Source organism: Bufo gargarizans, chromosome 4 (assembly GCF_014858855.1).
Source record: "Bufo gargarizans isolate SCDJY-AF-19 chromosome 4, ASM1485885v1, whole genome shotgun sequence".
Taxonomy (NCBI): Eukaryota; Metazoa; Chordata; class Amphibia; order Anura; family Bufonidae; genus Bufo; species Bufo gargarizans.
The window spans coordinates 253559610-253580879 of NC_058083.1; the positions used below are offsets into that span (position 1 = coordinate 253559610).

Genomic DNA, 21270 nt, shown 5'->3' on the forward strand with positions numbered 1-21270 from the left:
GAAAACTTTTAAATAGATTAGGCTGTGTTCACACCTATGCTGGAAGCTCCATCAAGAGTCTCTATTGCAAATTCCATCAAATTTGAATGCAGGGCAATTTTTTCCAGTAAAATGACAGACATTACAGGACCCTGACTGATCCAATTAAAGTCAAATGGGTCCATTAAGTTCCCTAGGTGTCAATCCTGTGATTGATTATGTACCGCTGTAATTTTTGTATTGCTATAATGGAAAGGAAAAATGAAAATGAGAACGTCAGTATGAACAGATGGGAGTTCATGAGTGAACATATTGTTGCAGAAGGCATTTTTTATTGTATTTTTTTGTTGTTGGTATAGCACCTCTCACCATTTTATTAAACCTTTCAGGACCAGGACAATTTGATGTTTTGATGCTTTTAATTTTGTTCCCTTGTCCTCCAGGTGCCATAACTTTTAATTTTTTCAGTTTACATAGCGATGATGGCTTGTTTTTTGCAAGATGATTTGTACTATTTAATAGCATTGTTTAATGTTCAAGTGGCAAGGTGTACTAGGAGTCTCAACATAGTAGGTTTGGGGGCCTTCAAAGCACAGGGAGAGTCCATTCCCTCTGTCTAACCGCTCATGTGCCAAGGTCACTATTGACCCCGGGATTGAAGGAGTTAATTGGCCAGGTACTGAGTTCTCTCCAAACTCTTATGTAACTCAGCTGACACCCGCTATGTATGGAGAAAGCTCAGCTTCTGAATGTGCTCTATATAGTCCTAAACGACTTGTGAAGTACAGGCGCTAGCCCTTTCATGTTTAATGTCTACTGTGTTTTGAATATAATTTTGGTTTATTACATTATGTCCTATATGATTGTAGGTTGTGGTAACTAATTCAATATATTAGTTTCAAATAATATTGGAAAAATTGTTTGAGAAACTCCTGGAAAATATACAATGATGCTACTAGTGTCATTTAACAAACAAGGGCTGCTAGTTCTATGGTCTAAGTCTATAATAACACAGAATATAACAAGATGGCAGTACTGGAAAAGATGTCAATACGACTTCTCCTGTCTGATCTCATACTGTAAATACTGAGGTCTTTCTGATTCTTTCAGGTAACATTACGGGAACTCAGTAGAGTATCAGAAAAAGCCAATTCAGCAGATGAGATGTTAATCGAGAAACTAGTCATGGGCAGTAGGCAGAGGGTAATTGAACAGGTCTAGAGCTAAGATACAAAGCACAGAGGTATAAGCCGGGCTAGGATACATACGCAATCATTAGAGATGAGCACATTTATTAAAAATTAAATTCGGTTGGTTCGCCGAATTTTCCAAAAAGATTTGATTTGATAAGAATTTATTGTTTGGCAAATCACATTAAAAAACAGCCTTATCCTGGCTGCATAGAGACTGTATAGTGGTGTAGAACACTGTGCCTTGTAGTAGCATGCATAGGGAGTAAGTTGTAGTAGTGAAACAATACTGTGAGTCAGTATGACACGCAGATGACAGGCGTCGCTCTTAGAATCACGGCACACTTCACACTTCAAGTGTGAACTCGGCTATACAGGACAATGTTAGTGTCAAGAAGACGTGCACTCCTTTTACAAGGTCGTCAGCTGATTCTACATAGATGTCTACAAAACCTGTTCTATTATATCGCTTATACAAGTAGAGCCCCCCGACAGAGTTTAAAGGTTGTCAGCAGTAAGTTTATGTTGACGTCACTGATTATTTTGCCCTTCCTCTGATCCGTCAGAACAATAACCCCCAAAAAAGGGAACCTGTTTGTTTGATCATCTGCCTTCACTCAGTCAGCATTTGGTCAGTAATCCATCAGTATTGCTAAAGCCAAACAAAACAGGAGTGGATCCAAAACAGAGATGACAAGTGAATTGAATCTTTGCATGTCTTCTTTGTTTTGTACCCTCTCCTGCTTTTGGATAACAAATTCTAATCCAAGTCTGATGCAAAATAGGGACCATCTCATACAGGCCTTACAGCTGCTACATAGACAGGATCCGTTGTGCATCTCATTTTTTCTTCTGTCTGACAGATCAGAAGAAGGTTCAAATAAACTATGTCAACCAGACAAAAAATGTAAAATAGTTGCCCAGTCGTGAAGTAAGGAGGGTGGGAACAGCATAAGAAGTCCACAGAGTGGCCCAATGACAAAGTAGTGAGGTGACAGCAGCATGAGGAAACCACAGAGTGGTGAAGTGGCAGCAGCATAAGGAGATCACAAAGTGTCACGATGACATAGTGTTGAGGTGGCAGCATCATGAGGAGACCACAGAGTGGTGAAGTGGCAGCAGCAAGAGAAGACCACAGAGTGGCCTAGTGACATAGCGTTGAGGTAACAGCAACATGAGGAGACCACAAAGTAGTGATGTGGCAGCAGCATGATGAGACCACAAAGTGGCCCAGTGACATAGCGTTGAGGTAGCAGCAACATGAGGAAACCACAGAGTAGTGATATGGCAGCAGCATGAGGAGACCACAAAGTGGCCCAGTAAAATAGTGTTGAGGTAGCATCAGCATGAGGAGACCACAGAGTGGTAAAGTGGCAGCAACATGAGGAGACCACAGAGTGGCCCAGTGACATAGTGTTTAAGTGGCAGCAGCATGAGGACACCACAAAGTTGCCCATTGAACTAGTGTTGAGGCAGCAGCAGCATGAGGAGACCACAGAGTAATGATGTGGCAGCAGCATGAGGAGACCACAAAGAGGCCCAGTGACATAGTGGGAAGGTGGCAAAAGCATGAGGAGACCACAGAGTGGGGATATGGCAGCAGCATAAGGAGTCCACAGAAGAAGTGATCTGGCAGGAGCAGGAGGCTTACAGAGTGTCCCAGTGACATAGTGGAGACATGGCAGCAGCAGGAGGAGACCACAGAGTGGTGATGATGTGGCAGCAACATGACTCCACAGAGTAATGATGTGGCAGCAGCATGAGATGACATAAAAGTGGCCCAGTGACATAGTGTTGAAGTGGCAGCAGCATGAATAAACCACAAAGTGGCCCAGTGACATAGTGTTTAAACAGCAGCATCATGAGGAGACCACAAAGTAGTGATGTGGCAGCAGTATGAGGAGACCACAGAGTGGTGAAGTGGCTCAGCGTGTGGAGACCACAAAGTGGCCCAGTAAAATAGTGTTGAGGTAGCAGCAGCATGCAGAGACCATACAGTACTGATGTGGCAGCAAAATGAAGAGACAAAAGAGTGGCCCAGTGACATAGTGTTGAAGTGGCAGCAGCAGAGTAATAATATGGCAGCAGCATGAGGAGTCCACATAGTAGTGATGTGGCAGCAGCATGAGGAGACCACAGAGTGCTGAAGTGGCCGTAGCATGTGGAGACCACAAAGTGGCCCAGTGACATAGTGTTGAGGTAGCAGCAGCATGTGGAGACCATACAGTATTGATGTGGCAGCAGCAGCAGCATGAAGAGACCAAAGAGTGGCCCAGTGACATAGTGGTGAGGTGACAGCAGCAGAGTGGTAATGTGGTAGCAGCATGAGGAGTCCACAGAGTAGTAATGTTGCAGCAGAATGAGGAGACCACAGAGTGGTGAAGTGACAGCAGCATGAGGAGACCACAAAGTGGCCCAGTGACATACTGTAGTTTTGAAGTGGCAGCAGCATAAGGAAACCAAAAAGTGGCCCAGTGACAGTGTTGAGGCAGCAGCAGCATGAGAAGACCACAGAGTAATGATGTGGTAGCAGCATGAGGAGACCACAAAGTGGCCCAGTGACATAATGATGAGGAAGCAGCAGCAGCATGCAGAGACCATAGAGTATTGATGTGGCAGCAGCAGAATGAGGAGACCACAGAGTGGCCCAGTGACATAGTAGGGTGGTGGCAGCAGCAGAGTGGTGTTGAGGCAGCAGCATGAGGAGAACACAGTGTGTGATGTGGCAGCAGCATGAGGAGACCACAGAGTGGTGAAGTGGCAGCAGCATGTGGAGACCACAAAGTGGCCCAGTAAAATAGTGTTGAGGTAGCAGCAGCATGGGTAGACTATATAGTATTGCCTTGGCAGCAACATGAAGAGACCAAAGAGTGGCCCAGTGATACAGTGTTGAGGTGGCAGCAGCAGAGTGGTAATATGGCAGCAGCATGAGGAGTCCACATTGTAGTGATGTGGCAGCAGCATGAGGAGACTACAGAGTGCTGATGTGGCAGCAGCATGAGGAGACTACAGAGTGCTGATGTGGCAGCAGCATGTGGAGACCACAAAATGGCCCAGTGACATAGTGTTGAGGTAGCAGCAGCATGCAGAGACCATACAGTATTGATGTGGCAGCAGGAGCAGCATGAAGAGACCTAAGAGTGGCCCAGTGACATAGTGGTGAGGTGGCAGCAGCAGAGTAGTAATGTGGCAGCGGCATGAGGAGTCCACAGAGTAGTAATGTTGCAGCAGAATGAGGAGACCACAGAGTGGTGAAGTGACAGCAGCATGAGGAGACCACAAAGTGGCCCAGTGACATACTGTAGTTTTGAAGTGGCAGCAGCATAAGGAAACCAAAAAGTGGCCCAGTGACAGTGTTGAGGCAGCAGCAGCATGAGAAGACCACAGAGTAATGATGTGGTAGCAGCATGAGGAGACCACAAAGTGGCCCAGTGACATAATGATGAGGAAGCAGCAGCAGCATGCAGAGACCATAGAGTATTGATGTGGCAGCAGCAGAATGAGGAGACCACAGAGTGGCCCAGTGACATAGTATGGTGGTGGCAGCAGCAGAGTGGTGTTGAGGCAGCAGCATGAGGAGAACACAGTGTGTGATGTGGCAGCAGCATGAGGAGACCACAGAGTGGTGAAGTGGCAGCAGCATGTGGAGACCACAAAGTGGCCCAGTAAAATAGTGTTGAGGTAGCAGCAGCATGGGTAGACTATATAGTATTGCCTTGGCAGCAACATGAAGAGACCAAAGAGTGGCCCAGTGACATAGTGTTGAGGTGGCAGCAGCAGAGTGGTAATATGGCAGCAGCATGAGGAGTCCACATTGTAGTGATGTGGCAGCAGCATGAGGAGACTACAGAGTGCTGATGTGGCAGCAGCATGAGGAGACTACAGAGTGCTGATGTGGCAGCAGCATGTGGAGACCACAAAATGGCCCAGTGACATAGTGTTGAGGTAGCAGCAGCATGCAGAGACCATACAGTATTGATGTGGCAGCAGGAGCAGCATGAAGAGACCCAAGAGTGGCCCAGTGACATAGTGGTGAGGTGGCAGCAGCAGAGTAGTAATGTGGCAGCGGCATGAGGAGTCCACAGAGTAGTAATGTTGCAGCAGAATGAGGAGACCACAGAGTGGTGAAGTGGCAGCAGCATGAGGAGAGCACAAAGTAGCCCAGTGACATAGTTTCGAAGTGGCAGCAGCATGTGGAACCAAAAAGTGGCCCAGTGACATAGTGTTGAGGCAGAAGCAGCATGAGAAGACCACAGAGTAGTGATGTGGTAGCAGCATGAGGAGACCACAAAGTGGCCCAGCGACATAGTGTTGAGGTAGCAGCAGCAGCATGCGGAGACTATAGAGTAGTGATATGGCAGCAGCAGAATGAGGAGACCACAGAGTGGCCCAGTGACATAGTAGGGTGGTGGCAGCAGCAGAGTGGTTATGAGGCAGCAGCATGAGGAGACCACAGAGTGGTGATGTGGCAGCAGCATGAGAAGACCACAAAGTGGCACAGTGACATAGTGTTGATGTGGCAGCAGCAGGATTAAACACAAAGTGGCCTAGCAACATAGTGTTAAGACAGCAACAGCATGAAAAGACCACAGAATGGTGTGGTGGCAGCAGCATGAGGAAACCACAAAGTGGCCCAGTGATCTAGTGTTGAGGCAACAGCAGCATGAGGAGACTACAGAGTAGGGATGTGGCAGCAGCATAAAGAGACCACAGAGTGGCCCAGTGACATAGTGGTTATGTGACATCAGCATGAGGAGATCACAGAGTGGTGATGTGGCATCAGCATGAGGAGACCACAGAGTGGTGATATGGAAGCAGCATAAGTCCACAAAGTAGTGATCTGGCAGAAGCATGTGGAGATCACAGAGTGTTGAAGTGACAGCAGCATTTGGAGACCACAGAGTGGCCCAGTGACATAGTGGGGAGGTAGCAGCAGCAGGAGAAGATCACAGAGTGGTGATAATATGGCAGCAGCATGAGTCCACAGAGTAGTGATGTGGCAGCAGCATGAGATGACCACAAAGTGGCCCAGTGACATAGTGTTGAAGTGGCAGCAGCATGAATAAACCACAAAGTGGCCCAGTGACATAGTGCTTAAACAGCAGCAGCATGAGGAGACCACAAAGTAGTGATGTGGCAGCAGCAAGAGGAGACCACAGAGTGGTGAAATGGCAGCAGCATGTGAAGTCCAGAAAGTGGCCCAGTGACATAGTGTTGCAGTAGCAGCAGCAGCATGCGGAGAACATACAATATTGATGTGGCAGCAGCAGCAGCATGAAGAGACCAAAGAGTGGTCCAGTGACATAGTGTTGAGGTGGCAGCAGCAGAGTGGTAATGTGGCAGCAGCATGAGGAGTCCACAGAGTGGTGATGTGGCAGCAGCATGAGTTCGCAGAGTAGTGATGTTGCAGCAGAATGAGGTGACCACAGACTGGTGAAGTGGAAGCAGCATGAGGAGACCACAGAGTGGCCCAGTGACATAGTGTTGAGGTAGCAGCAGTATGAGATGACCTCAGGGCGGGGAAGTGGCAGCAGCATGAGGAGACCACAGAGCGGGGAAGTGGCAGCAGCATGAGGAAACTAAAAATTGGCCCAGTGACATAGTGTTGAGGTGGCAGCAGCATTAGAAGACCACAGAGTGGCCCAGTGACATAGTGGGAAGATGGAAGCAGCAGAGTAGTGATGTGGAGACAACGTGAGGAGACCACAGAGTGGTGATGTGGCAGCAGCATGAGGAGACCACAGAGTAGTGATGTGGCAGCAGCATTAGGAGTACACAGAGTAGTGATGTGGCAGAAGCATGAGGAGACCATAGAGTAGTGAAATGGCAGCAGCATGATGAGACCACAAAGTGGCCTATTGATATAGTGTTGAAGTGGAAGTAGCATAAGGAGAGCACAGCATGGCCCAGTGACATAGTGTTGAGGTAGCAGCAGCATCAGGAGACCACAGAGCAGGGAAGTGGCAGCAGCATAAGAAGACCACAGAGCGAGGAACTGGCAGCAGCATATGGAGACTAAAAAGTGGCCCAGTGACATAGTGTTGAGGTGGCAGCAGCATCAGAAGACCACAGAGTAGTGCTGTTGTGGCAGCATGAGGAGACCTCAGAGTGGTGAAGTGGCAGCAGTATGAGGAGAACATAGAGTAGTGATATGGCAGAAGCAGCATGAGGAGACCACAGAGTTGCCTAGTGACATAGTGGGGTGGTTGCAGAAGCAGAGTAGTGATGTGGCAGCAGCATGAGGAGACCACAGAGTTGTGATGTGGCAACAGCATGAAGAGGCCACAGAGTGGTGATGTGGCAACAGCATGAAGAGTTTACAGAGTAGTGATGTGGCAGCAGCATAAGAAGACCACAAAGTGGCCCAGTGACATAGGGTTGAGGCATCAGCAGTATGCAGAGGCCATAGAGTAGTCATGTGGAAGCAGGACCATGAGGAGACCACAGAGTTGGCCAGTGACATAGTGTGGAGGTGGTAGCAGTATGAGGAGACCACAGAGTGGTAATGTGGCAGCAGCATGAAGAGACCACAGAGTGGTGATGGGGCAGCAGCATGAGGAGTCCATAGAGTAGTGGTGTGGCAACAGCATGAGGAGACCACAGAGTGGTGAAGTGGCAGCAGCATGAGGAGACCACAGAGTGTCCCAGCAACATAGTGTTAAAGTGGCAGCAGCATAAGGAAACCACAAAGTGGTCCAGTGACATAATGTTGGGGCAGCAGCAGAATGAGGAGACCACAGAGTGGTTATGTGGAGACAGCATGAGGAGACCACAGAGTGGTTATGTGGAGACAGCATGAGGAGACCACAGAGTGGTGATGTGGAAACATCATAAGGAGACCACAGAGTGGTGATATGGCAGCAGCATGTGTAGTCCACAGAGTACTGATGTGGCAGCAGAACAAGGAGACCACAGAGTGGTGAAGTGGCAGCAACATGAGGAGATCACAAAGTGGCCCATTGACATAGTGTTGAAGTGGCAGCAGCATGAGTAGACCACAGCGTGGCCCAGTGACATAGTGGGGATGTGACAGCAGCATGAAAAGTCCACAGAGTAGTGATGTGGTATCAGCATGAGGAGACCTCAGATTGGTAAAGTGGCAGCAGCATGAGGCAAACACAAAGTGGCCCAGAGACATAGTGTTGAAGTAGCAATTTTGGCGGGATAAACGAGAGACAAGGCGCTCATAGGGTAGTATTGTTTGGTAAAACGTTTTAGAGAGAGTGCTGTATCAGTAGTTGTACTCACCTTCTGGTGCTATGCTTATATAAGCACAGCACTTGCAAAGGCGGGAGGAATAGGGGTACAATCCGGATGAGGTGTGCTGCCGGTATCTTTCTCAATCCTAGGAGTTGCCAGTACTCCAAAGGAGTGATGTAGAATACTGTGAAAGGGCTGTGTACTGGCTTGTACACACTATGATACCTTTTGGCGCAAAACCACAATAGCAAATGTCGTCTTTTAAGAGATATTTATTTGTTCAGATGACAACGCGTTTCGGAGTGACAATACTCCTTTGTCAAGTCTAAAAGAAACAGTGGTGGTCCCAGGGGATAAAGCATAAAGGGAAAGATAAAAGACTGTAGGTGCATATGTAAGGTTCATGATGATAATAAGTCAATAGATATAGAATAAAAAATGGGAGGTAAAATATATATATATATATATATATACATATATACACACATATACATACGCATATACAAGTGTACATACACACAATACACGAAATAGACTTATGTAAAAGCTGAACTTAAAATGAGACTTATATAGAAAAGCTGAAATTAAAATTAATATGGCCGCATTAGTGCAGGATGAGCAAATAAAATGGTAATGTTGTAAAACATGGTTATAAATATAAATATGGATACAAGTGTCATGGGATTCGTTAATACATGTAATCATGTTACTGCCCTAGTTGTCGATTGTACTGGTCGAAAATGACACTCGTAGGTAAAAAATGACAAAAATGAAAGTGGGCCTGATATGCCGCCAGTGTTAGCAAACAGTGTTAGCCCGGATGGGGACTCTTAGGTAGGGAACCATATGTGCATGTATACAGGACTAGAAACAACCAAATACGTATAAATGTATGCACATATCCACAAAAAACTGTTGGAGGATAGAGTGTTAATGATGATTATTGATGTAATGATGATGATGAGGGGAAACACATGGGGAGAGGCGATTACCTTTAGGACCGGGTATACACGGTTGGCAGGGCTGGTCCAGTTGCTAAAGTTAAGAATGGAAGAGAAGACATTATTTCCTATGGGCTATGATGCTGGATTTAATGGCTAAAGGTTGAGTGGAAAAGTTGAACCAGTATAAACCAAAATAAACCCATAGTGTTAATTTGATGGGTGGGGCAGTGCATTACCTGGTGCCGGGTCCTGTCTGTGTATAGCGCGGCTTGCCACGTGTATGTGAGCGCGCGCTTTTTAGAGCTGAACAGAGGGGAGGGGGTGTGGCAGATTGCCGGCTGTTCATTGGAGGAAGTGAGAGGACGGGGGTGGGGCTAATCGCGGGGGGCGGGGCTAATCGCGGTCAGTTGCGACGGGCTCTGTCTGTGTCCGCGATGTCAGTGCATTCTGTATATCCTCTGTTATTGTAGCGGGGCACCGCCAGCTGTAATCAAATGGTATCGGGGAGGGAAGCGCTAGGGGTAGATGAAGGGAAGTCAGCAGTGTATCATTGGACTAAGTCGCAGAATGACTGGGATGAAATAAAGTGGGTTGAGGAGACTACCTGGGAATATGGCTGTGAAAGTGGGTGACAATGATGATAATAGTGAAAGTGACAATGATGATGATAGTGATGGTGATTATCAAATTGATGGTCAGATAATAGAAATGAACCGATGATCATTATTATAGGATGATATTAGTGATAAGTGAGTGATGGTAATGATGAAGATGAAACAGATAATGGGAAAGAATTGATGATGATAATTATTACATGATGGTATTAGTAATGATGGGGAAGTGATGTGTATTATAAAATGATGATGATGACAAGGGGGTGTTTCTATATAATTATATATATATACATACATACATATATTTCACATGCATACACCCACATACACACATACATACACACACATATATATATATATATATATATACACACACACACACATATATACACACACACATACACACACACATACACAAAAATATGTGTGCATGTGGATATCAATGCAAACTAATTTGGTTAATGATGTTTTGGAAATGTAAGTTTTGGGAGAGGGGGGGTTTTTGTATTTTTAGAAACAGTTACTTTCAAGCGATTCGTTAAGGCCATAGGGCTCTATTGTCTGTAATTTAAATATCCAGAACATTTCTTTCCTTCTTAGTTTTTGATACCGGTTGGTGCAGGTGGTGGGGATTTGTTCTATTGGTGTTATTAAGAGGTCCACAGGATTTTTATTATGGCAGTTGAGAAAATGTCGCGAGACTCCATGTTTTATGAAGCCGTTTGTGATATTCCACCGGTGTTTATTTATTCTCTCTCTCAGGGTCATGGTGGTGCGGCCTATGTATTGTAATCCGCAGGTGCATTCGAGCAGGTAGATGACGTAGGTAGATGAGCAATTTAGGAAATTTTCAATTTTGAATTGTTCTCCGGTGACACTACTAACAAAACTGGTGACCCGGGAGGAGATGTTGTTGCAGCATTTGCATCGGCGGTGTCCGCATTTGAAGCTTCCGAGGACTTGAGGGAACATGGTTACGGTAGGTTGTGTATGTGTCTTTTGGGACCGTAATCGACTGGGAGCGATGAGATTCTTGAGGGTTTGTGCCCTTCTGAAAGTTATTTGTGGTTTAGACTGGATATGTATTTTTAAAAACGGATCTGCTTGTAGGATGGGCCAGTGTTTTGAAAGGATATTGCGCAAAACATTATGGTTGCTGTTGAATGTGGTGGTGAAGGAGGTATGGTGTTTTTTGGTGGTTTTTGAGCTGACCTCTTCCGTTTTTGAGGACAAGCAGTTTTCTTGGGTGTATCCTTGTGTACGCTTGAGGGCTGCCTTGATGACTCCACTGGGGTACCCTTTGTTTAGGAATCTTTTTTCGATGACTTGGCTTTGTTGTTTGAAATCTTCATCGTTGGTGCAATTTCTACGGATGCGTTTAAACTGACTAAATGGTACGTTGTTCTTCCATTTTTTATGGTGTGCGCTCTGGTAGTCTAAGTAGCTATTTCCGTCAACTTTTTTGAAAAAGGTTTTGGTTTCTATATGGTTATTCCTGGAGGAAAGGACTAAGTCTAAGTATTCTACGTATATTTTGGAGTAATTTGCTGTGAAGGTAAGGTTGAAATCATTATTGTTCAAATGGGTAATGAATTTTTTGAGATCTTCTATACTTCCGTCCCAAATGAATAGTAGATCGTCAATATAACGTTTGTAGAAAATTAATTTGTGTTGCCATGATTGCTCATTGTGGATAAATTGCTCCTCAAAGACCCCCATATATAAATTTGCGTTGCTTGGCGCAAAACGCGTCCCCATTGCGGTACCTTTTATCTGCCTGTATATTCTGTCCTCAAAGGTGAAGATGTTATGATTGAGTATAAACTCTATGGCTTCCAGTATAAAAAGGCTTTGTTTGTGTGGCAGGCTCTCATCTCGCTGTAACACCTGCCGTATGGCATTGATTCCTGTTGTGTGTGGAATGTTAGAGTATAAGGCTGAAACGTCTAGTGTGGCCCAAATGTAGGAGTCCTTCCATTCGATGTCCTTGAGGAGGGTGATTAGACTGGCTGAATCTTTTAGATATGATGGTAATTGTATGACATATTTTTGGAGCAGAATGTCGATATAGTGGGATAGATTGCACGTCAGAGAGGAAATTCCGGAAATAATTGGTCTTCCTGGTGGGTTGGTAATAGATTTATGGATTTTTGGTAGGTGATAGAATAATGCTAGATTGGGATGGTCTATTGTGATGTAATCTTTTTCTTTTTTGGATAGTATTTTTTCTGCTTCGGCTGTTTTCAAGAGAGCTGTTAGTTTTTTGGCATCTACATTTAGTGGATTTTCTGTTAGAGTTAGATAATACTCCTTGTCACTCAAAATATTGTATGCTTCAGTCAGGTAGCACTTTCTATCCTGGATCACGATGCCCCCCCCCTTGTCGGCATTCCTGATGACCAGCGACTTATTGGCCATAAGGTTTTTTAGGGCAGTTTTTTCTTCTTTATTAAGGTTGTTCGGGATTTTTAGGCCTCTATTTATGGTCCTGAGATCTTTTGTGACCAGGGCGGAGAATGCTTCTATTTGGCTTCCCCTGTGGTGTGTGGGGTTGAACGTGGATTTAGGTTTTAACCCAGTGTTGATGGCTTCCGGACTCACATCGGACTGTGAGATTCCATTGTCTGTTGTTACCTGCTGTGGAGTCTTCGGTCTCGAAGTTTGGATTTCGAAATGTCTGGTTAAGGTCAGTTTACGGATGTAGGTGTTGAGGTCCACGAATAGTTCAAATTCGTCGAATTTACTGGTGGGGCAGAACGATAGGCCTTTCTGTAGTAGGCTAGTTTCCGCCTTAGTAAGTGCGTGTGACGAGAGATTAAATATTCTCACTAATGTGTCCTCTTGTTCCTCTTTGGGCTTACCTTGTGTGTCTCTGTTTTTGGGGACGTTGGTGTTCTTGTTCCATCTTGTTTTTCCTCCTCGTCGTCCACGTCTGAGCTTATGTGTCTTTTGGTTCCCCTGGTGGGGGCAGGATGGAAGTAGTCTGTGATCACCATGGTCCCTGATGGTTGCCGTAGGGCATAAGTTGCTTCCGGGGTCAGGGCCCCGGGTAAGGGTAAAAAAGATTGGTGACTGATGAGTTCGGGGATGTCCTGGTCGCTGGTATTATGGATGGTGATGAGAGAGTCTTCAAACAAGACAGACAGATTTTTGTCACTCGGCTCGTGTTGTGTGTCAAGTGTTTGAGTGACATGCGCAAATTCCTCAGTGTTGGTGTCTGGTGGTACCTGTGTTGGGGGTAGTTGACGGAATATGGTTGGGGAGAGAGAGAGATGATTAGTAGATGATTGGTTCGTTTCTAATGGGGGGGACTTTGGGTGGTGGTTTTTTAGAGTGAACCATTGGTTGGTAGATGATACCGACTTTTGGGGTTTTGGGCCAATAGGTATTGGGTCAACATTGGTGACAGTCATCGGGGTTGGACTGGGTTTATTGTTGGGTAGGTGGGTGCCAGAGCTGGAGTTGTAGGGCTGGTTGGGCATGTGGGACACCTTATGAGGTTTATTTTGGGGTTTCCATCTGTTGCTGTTGATGAATGTGTTCCTTTGGTGGTATTTTTTGGGGGCGGTGGTGTTGTGGTGGTTTGAACGTGTATGTTTATGTGTGGGATTCGGTGGGTGTCTGTCGGGTTGGGATGTCCTAGGGGAGTCAGTTGGTATTTGGCGAAGACGTGTGGGGGACCACGCTTTGTTGTGTGCCGACATGGTAGGGGGGTGCAAGGTGGGTTGGTGCTCGTCTTGCAGATTGGATTTCTCTTGGTTATCTGGTTTATTGAGCCAAAATTTAATGTTGTCTGTGCGGAAATCAATTCTATCTCTATTTAATTTGGAGGATTTAGTTTCAATTACTTCTTTTTCATGTTGGAGGACCCTTGCGGTGATTGATCTGTCATACTTGATAAAATCATTATGTGTTGCATACTGGGCTAGGTGGGCCACTTTCTCGTCTATTTTTGTTTTTAGGGTGTCGCATAGTTTTTTGCGTTTGTATATATATATGTATGTATGTATATATATATAATTATATAGAAACACCCCCTTGTCATCATCATCATTTTATAATACACATCACTTCCCCATCATTACTAATACCATCATGTAATAATTATCATCATCAATTCTTTCCCATTATCTGTTTCATCTTCATCATTACCATCACTCACTTATCACTAATATCATCCTATAATAATGATCATCGGTTCATTTCTATTATCTGACCATCAATTTGATAATCACCATCACTATCATCATCATTGTCACTTTCACTATTATCATCATTGTCACCCACTTTCACAGCCATATTCCCAGGTAGTCTCCTCAACCCACTTTATTTCATCCCAGTCATTCTGCGACTTAGTCCAATGATACACTGCTGACTTCCCTTCATCTACCCCTAGCGCTTCCCTCCCCGATACCATTTGATTACAGCTGGCGGTGCCCCGCTACAATAACAGAGGATATACAGAATGCACTGACATCGCGGACACAGACAGAGCCCGTCGCAACTGACCGCGATTAGCCCCGCCCCCCGCGATTAGCCCCGCCCCCGTCCTCTCACTTCCTCCAATGAACAGCCGGCAATCTGCCACACCCCCTCCCCTCTGTTCAGCTCTAAAAAGCGCGCGCTCACATACACGTGGCAAGCCGCGCTATACACAGACAGGACCCGGCACCAGGTAATGCACTGCCCCACCCATCAAATTAACACTATGGGTTTATTTTGGTTTATACTGGTTCAACTTTTCCACTCAACCTTTAGCCATTAAATCCAGCATCATAGCCCATAGGAAATAATGTCTTCTCTTCCATTCTTAACTTTAGCAACTGGACCAGCCCTGCCAACCGTGTATACCCGGTCCTAAAGGTAATCGCCTCTCCCCATGTGTTTCCCCTCATCATCATCATTACATCAATAATCATCATTAACACTCTATCCTCCAACAGTTTTTTGTGGATATGTGCATACATTTATACGTATTTGGTTGTTTCTAGTCCTGTATACATGCACATATGGTTCCCTACCTAAGAGTCCCCATCCGGGCTAACACTGTTTGCTAACACTGGCGGCATATCAGGCCCACTTTCATTTTTGTCATTTTTTACCTACGAGTGTCATTTTCGACCAGTACAATCGACAACTAGGGCAGTAACATGATTACATGTATTAACGAATCCCATGACACTTGTATCCATATTTATATTTATAACCATGTTTTACAACATTACCATTTTATTTGCTCATCCTGCACTAATGCGGCCATATTAATTTTAATTTCAGCTTTTCTATATAAGTCTCATTTTAAGTTCAGCTTTTACATAAGTCTATTTCGTGTATTGTGTGTATGTACACTTGTATATGCGTATGTATATGTGTGTATATATGTATGTATGTATATATATATATATGTATATATATATATATATATATATATTTTACCTCCCATTTTTTATTCTATATCTATTGACTTATTATCATCATGAACCTTACATATGCACCTACAGTCTTTTATCTTTCCCTTTATGCTTTATCCCCTGGGACCACCACTGTTTCTTTTAGACTTGACAAAGGAGTATTGTCACTCCGAAACGCGTTGTCATCTGAACAAATAAATATCTCTTAAAAGACGACATTTGCTATTGTGGTTTTGCGCCAAAAGGTATCATAGTGTGTACAAGCCAGTACACAGCCCTTTCACAGTATAGTGTTGAAGTGGCAGCAGCATGAAGAGACCACAGAGTAGCCAAGTGACATAATGGGGATTTGGAAGTAGCATAAGGAGACCATAAAGTGGTAATGTGGCAGAAGCATGAGGAGACCACAGAATGGTGATCTGGTAGCAGCATGAGGAGTCCACAGATTGGTGATTTGGCAGCAGCATGATGAGTCCATAGAATAGTGTTGTTACAGCAGCCTAAGGAGACCACAGTGTCGTGACATAGCAGCATCATGAGGAGACCACAGAGTGGCCCAGTGACATAGTGCGAAGTTGGCTGTTCATAACTCAATAGCGCCCTCTATTGGTTTTCATAGTCTTATGACAGCTGAAAAACAAGGCAGATTCTGCTCATTTGCATTTCCCATATGCCCATGTTTATGCAAATCCATATTGGAGTCAGTAGGTGATAATGACCTCCCAGAAAAAGGTGTCAAGACAGCATTGTATGTGGCAGACAATAGATGTCTAACCCCTCGCCTCTATTCAAGCTTGGCTTCTCCATTTTTACATAGATAGCCTCCTTCACACCTCGTTTGTACCAATCGTCCTCCTTATCCAAAATACGTACTTGACTGTCTTCAAAGGTGTGACCTGTTTCATTTAGATGTAAGTACACGGCTGAATCTTGACCAGAGGTTTTGGCTCTTCTATGCTGAGCCATACGCCGAAGTAGTTGTTGTTTTGTTTCGCCGATATACAGTTCTGAGCATTCCTCATTGCACTGGACTGCGTACACAATGTTGTCCATCTTGTGTTGAGGCGTTGGGTCTTTTGGGTGAACCAGTTGTTGCCTCAGTGTGTTGCTGGGTTCAAAGCAGACAGGGATGTGATGTTTATTAAAAATCCTTTTGAGTTTCTCAGACACCCCAGCTGCATATGGGATAACCATAGTCTGTCATGCTTCTCGCCCTCACTGGTAGTGTTCTTTCTACTCCTTCCTTCTGTTTTGACAAAGGCCCAATCTGTATACCCACAAGTTTTAAGTGCCCCTCTGAGGTGTTTGAATTCCTTCGCCTTGGCCTCTGTGCTGGTGGGTATTTTCTCTGCCCGGTGGTGTAGAGTCTGGATGACTCCCAGTTTGTGGTCTAGAGGATGGTGGGAATCAAATAGCAGGTACTAGTCTGTGTGTGTTGGTTTTCGATAGACCTCTATTCCCAGCTTCCTTCCCTCTTCCACTGTTATAAGACAGTCCAGAAACGCCAGTTCGTTGTTCTGCATATCTTCCCGCGTGAAATTGATGTTATGATCCACTGAGTTAATGTGGTCGGTGAAAGCCTGTAACTCTTGTTTATGAATTTTAACCCAAGTGTCATCCACATATCTGAACCAATGACTCAGTGTAATTCCCTTGAAAGTGGTTAGGGCTTTCCTTTCTACTTCCTCCATATACAGGTTCGCTACAATAGGTGAGACTGGCGATTCCCATAGCACAGCCATGTTTTTGCTTGTAGAACTTGTCCTTATACTTGAAGTAGGTGGTACTCAGACAAAGGTCCAGTAAGGCAGACACTTGGTCTGGGCTAAGTTCTGTTCTGCAGCCTAAGGTGTTGTCTCGTAGCAACTGTTTCCTGACTGTTTCAATTGCCTCTGTAGTGGGTATGCAGGTGAAGAGGGATGTAACATCATAGGAGACCGTTTTTTCTTCTGTGCCCAATACCAAGTTCTGGATTTTGGTGGTGAAATCCTGAGAGTTCTGTATGTGATGTTGTGTGTTTCCAACCAAGGGTGCTAGGATTCTGGCTAAGTATTTTGCCACATTGTAGGTTACAGAGTTGATGCTGCTGACAATTGGCCTGAGAGGGGTCCCATCCTTATGTATCTTAGGAAGTCCATAAATACATGGAGGAGCTTCCCCAGGGTAGAGGCGATGATACATGGCCCGATCAATGATTTTGTCCTATTCTAGAAGTTGTAGTAGTTCTATAACCTTCTTCTTGTAGCCACTGTTTGGGTCTCGTCTTAGGGCCTCATTTGTGTTGTTATCATCCAGGAGTGTGGTCACCTTGGCTTCGTAGTCAGATGTATTAAGTACAACCGTGCATCTTCCTTTATCCGCAGACAGGATGGTAATGTTTGTGTCTTTCTTCAGGGATGTAACCGCCTTCCTTTCTTCTCTAGTCAAGTTTGAAGGAGGTGGTTTGGCACTGGCCAGAGCTGCAGACACTTTAAGGCAAAGTTGTTCAGCCTCACTTGTGGTACTTTGTTTCTGTGGATTGAGGCTTCAGTGGCTGAAATAATATCAACTATTGGTATGGTTCTTGGTGTGATTGTGAAATTCAACCCTTCAGCAAGGACATCCATCTCAGGCTAGGTGAGAACCCGGTCTGAAAGATTCTGCACCCATTTCTCTTTGTTTTGCGCTGTGATTGTTTCCTCCTTTTGCCTCCATGTCAGTTCCTCACTGGTATGGCTGTTTGCAGTTCGGGATAACAAAATGCAGAACTTGTTCTTCTGCCTCTCCTTGCTCATAGTGTGCTGAGCTAGCTGTGCATATACTGTGAAATCTGCTACTTTCCTCCACGTTTCAGTGGATAGCTGCAAAGTCAGGTCCTCTTCCAGCTGACTGATAGTTTGTTTCAAGGCGTCAACTGTAAAAAGGGGCCGGTCGTACCGTTCATTTAGTAGTTGCTTCTGGGCTTTTTGTAGAATCATCTTAGCTCTGTGACCCTTCACTGTGGAGTCCAAATGGATGCTGCATGGTACCAGCCCCTGTTTTCGGCATCTGAGGTTGAAACACAGGTGGTTTCTATAGTCTGCCAGTTTTCTTGCTGTCTTTTCATATTCTCGTACAAGTTTAAGGGTTTTCCCCCAAAATGTGTTGCAATATGTCTGTGAAGGTTCTCATTTATCCAGGTCATGGTATATCTGTAAAGAATAAATCAAGTCAACTGGACTTACTGTAGATTTTTTTAAACGTTTCTCTCGTTCTTCCAACGAGCTTTCTCAATTCTGAGAACAAAGGGAACCGATCCCAGGAAGACCTATTGTCTCTGGTAACCAGAGTCTATGTGAAAGTATTAGTGACTATGTGGAACAGGTCATCTCCCCATTTGTCAAAACCTTACCCTCATACCTTAGGGATACTAAGGATACTGTCGTCAGGTTGCAGGAAATCCAGGTAAATTCACACACATTAATAGCCAGTCTCGACGTTGAGGCACTGTATACGAGCATTCAACATGACTTGGGCATACAAGCAATACAACACTATCTGAATTCGAAGGGAACACAGTACCACGAGCACAATATTTTTGTTATTTCACTCTTAAAGTTTTTGTTGGAGCACAATTATTTTATGTTTAATGGTAAATATTATTTACAGGTCACTGGCACCGCTATGGGCACGATTTGTGCACCAAGTTTTGCAAATTTATTTTTAGGGTGGTGGGAAGATCGTATAGTTTTCACGGACACAATGGAAAGATACACGCAGCACATATTATTTTGGGGTCGTTATATTGACGATATTTTAATTTTTTGGGATGCCACGGAAGCACAATTTCATGAGTTTGTATGCCAACTGAATGATAATCAAGTAGGCATGAGATTTACAGCCGAAATACATGAGAATACATTGAATTTCCTGGATCTCAAAATAAATCTGCAACCTGACGGCAGAATCCAAACTGAAATATATCGCAAAGTAACATCAACAAATAATTTGTTGCACTGGCAAAGTTTCCATCCTGACCCGCTCAAGAAAGGAATCCCGGTGGGGCAGTATCTTAGAGCCAGGCGGAACTGCTCCACTGAGGAAGCGTTCCAAAAAGAGTGTAGTACCTTGTACTCACGATTCTATGAGAGGGGATACTCTAAGAAATGCCTACATCGAGCTTACAACAGGGCCAGGAGGACAGAAAGACTTGACCTCCTAACAGATAAAAAAACAAAAGAGGGAGAGAAAACTATACGATGTATAGGAACATACGATACAGAACACAGGGCCGTACAACAAATTCTAAAACGACATTGGCATATACTGCAGGCTGATGTAGACCTGCAACAAGTGATACCGAAATATCCAGCGATAACATTCAGAAGGGGACAGAACCTGAAAGAAAAGCTAGTCCACAGCCACTACCAACCCCATGGAACGGGTAAAAAAACTACTTGGTTGTCCCACAATGGATCTTACCCTTGTGGGGATTGTACTTTCTGCAGTTTGATGAAAGTTACTAAAACATTTATAAATCCAGTAGACGGGAAAAGCTATGAAATCAGGGACTATATCAACTGCAAGACTAAGGGAGTAGTTTATGTCATCAAATGCGAATGCCCAAAATTATATGTTGGGAAGACTATTCAAGAGCTGAGAAGGCGAATATCGAAACACCTGAGTAGCATTAATACAGGAGAGGACACCAGCCTGGCCAGACACATGAGAGAGAAGCATAAGGATCGCAACACAGATATAAAAGTCTGGGGAGTGATGAAGGTCAAATCAGGTCCACGGAAAGGGGATATAGACAAAAACTCCAACAAGAAGAAACCAAATGGATTTACCTGTTAAACAGCCTATCCCCTAATGGCCTCAATGAGGGGTTCACGTACTCGTCCTTCCTGTAGATGTCACCTTCACCTAAGAATAAAAGAAACAAAAACAATATAAGAAATTATTATGTAAATAAATTGACGATGCAACATTGTGAATAAATAGAGTAACCTCTTTGCGGAAAGACCTGAGGAAAAAAAATATATTTTCTGTCAAAAGGGGAAAAAGAAAGGGGAAAGAAAAGTGAAATAGAATAAGGATAACTCCACTGAAGAAGATGGCAACTCCAGGAAAACTCCATTGATGTATTAGATAAATTCAGTTTTATTGAAGAAGATGGCAACATTGTGAAAATGCTAGAAATTTATCCAATAGCCAATATACAAAGGGCGGAATATATGAATTATGACCAGGCAATAGGGGATAAATTGTGGGAAATAAATGTAAGGAGATTTAAAATAATGAAAGGGCAATAAAGGAGTTAGGTATAAGGCAATCTAGGATGGTAAGAAGATGTACGCCACGAATAAGTGGATCCCAATTCGCCCCCAAAAAGTCATCACTAATAATGTGTGGATAAATCTAGAGATATATAGTGATGTCAATCGCAAGTAGAATGAGTAAGGAAAATAGCTTGAAAACCCTTCCCCCCCCCCCCCTTAAGTCTGCACATATAAAAGTATTAAAGCCCAGCTGAATATATAATAATATATGGAGCTAAATGGAGAAGCTAGTGGGGATATATATCAAGCTGTGATTGGGGGATACCTGCTGAGTAATGGTGACGATTGCTGAAGGATATAGAGGCAAAGTCTAATAGAAAACAATAATGTAAAGCAATAAGATGACACATTACAAAGTAATAGAAAGCGGGTAATCGAAAGTAATGAATCCGGACGTGGATGTCACCTGAAAAGCAGGAGGATTGGAGCATAGGAGTCGCAATGTCGCTGGAATCTAAGTCCGAGGGCATGCGCAGTGATGAAGTGTAGGATCCGTAATCGGAGGGACTGTGAACTAAGTCTGTGAACATGCGCAGTAACATGCCTAACGGAGAGAGCTCGGGCTTATCTGACATGCGCGGCACCAGATGATGACGCGCACCAATTAGAAAGAGAGGGACAGAGGGCGACTG

At 44.3% G+C, this 21270-nt stretch overlaps 1 pseudogene; it reads right to left on the reverse strand.

Annotated features, from left to right (window-relative positions):
• Window positions 1–14661: 14661 nt before the first annotated feature.
• LOC122935361 lies at window positions 14662–18501 on the reverse strand (annotated as a pseudogene).
• Between the last annotated feature and the right edge of the window lie 2769 nt (window positions 18502–21270).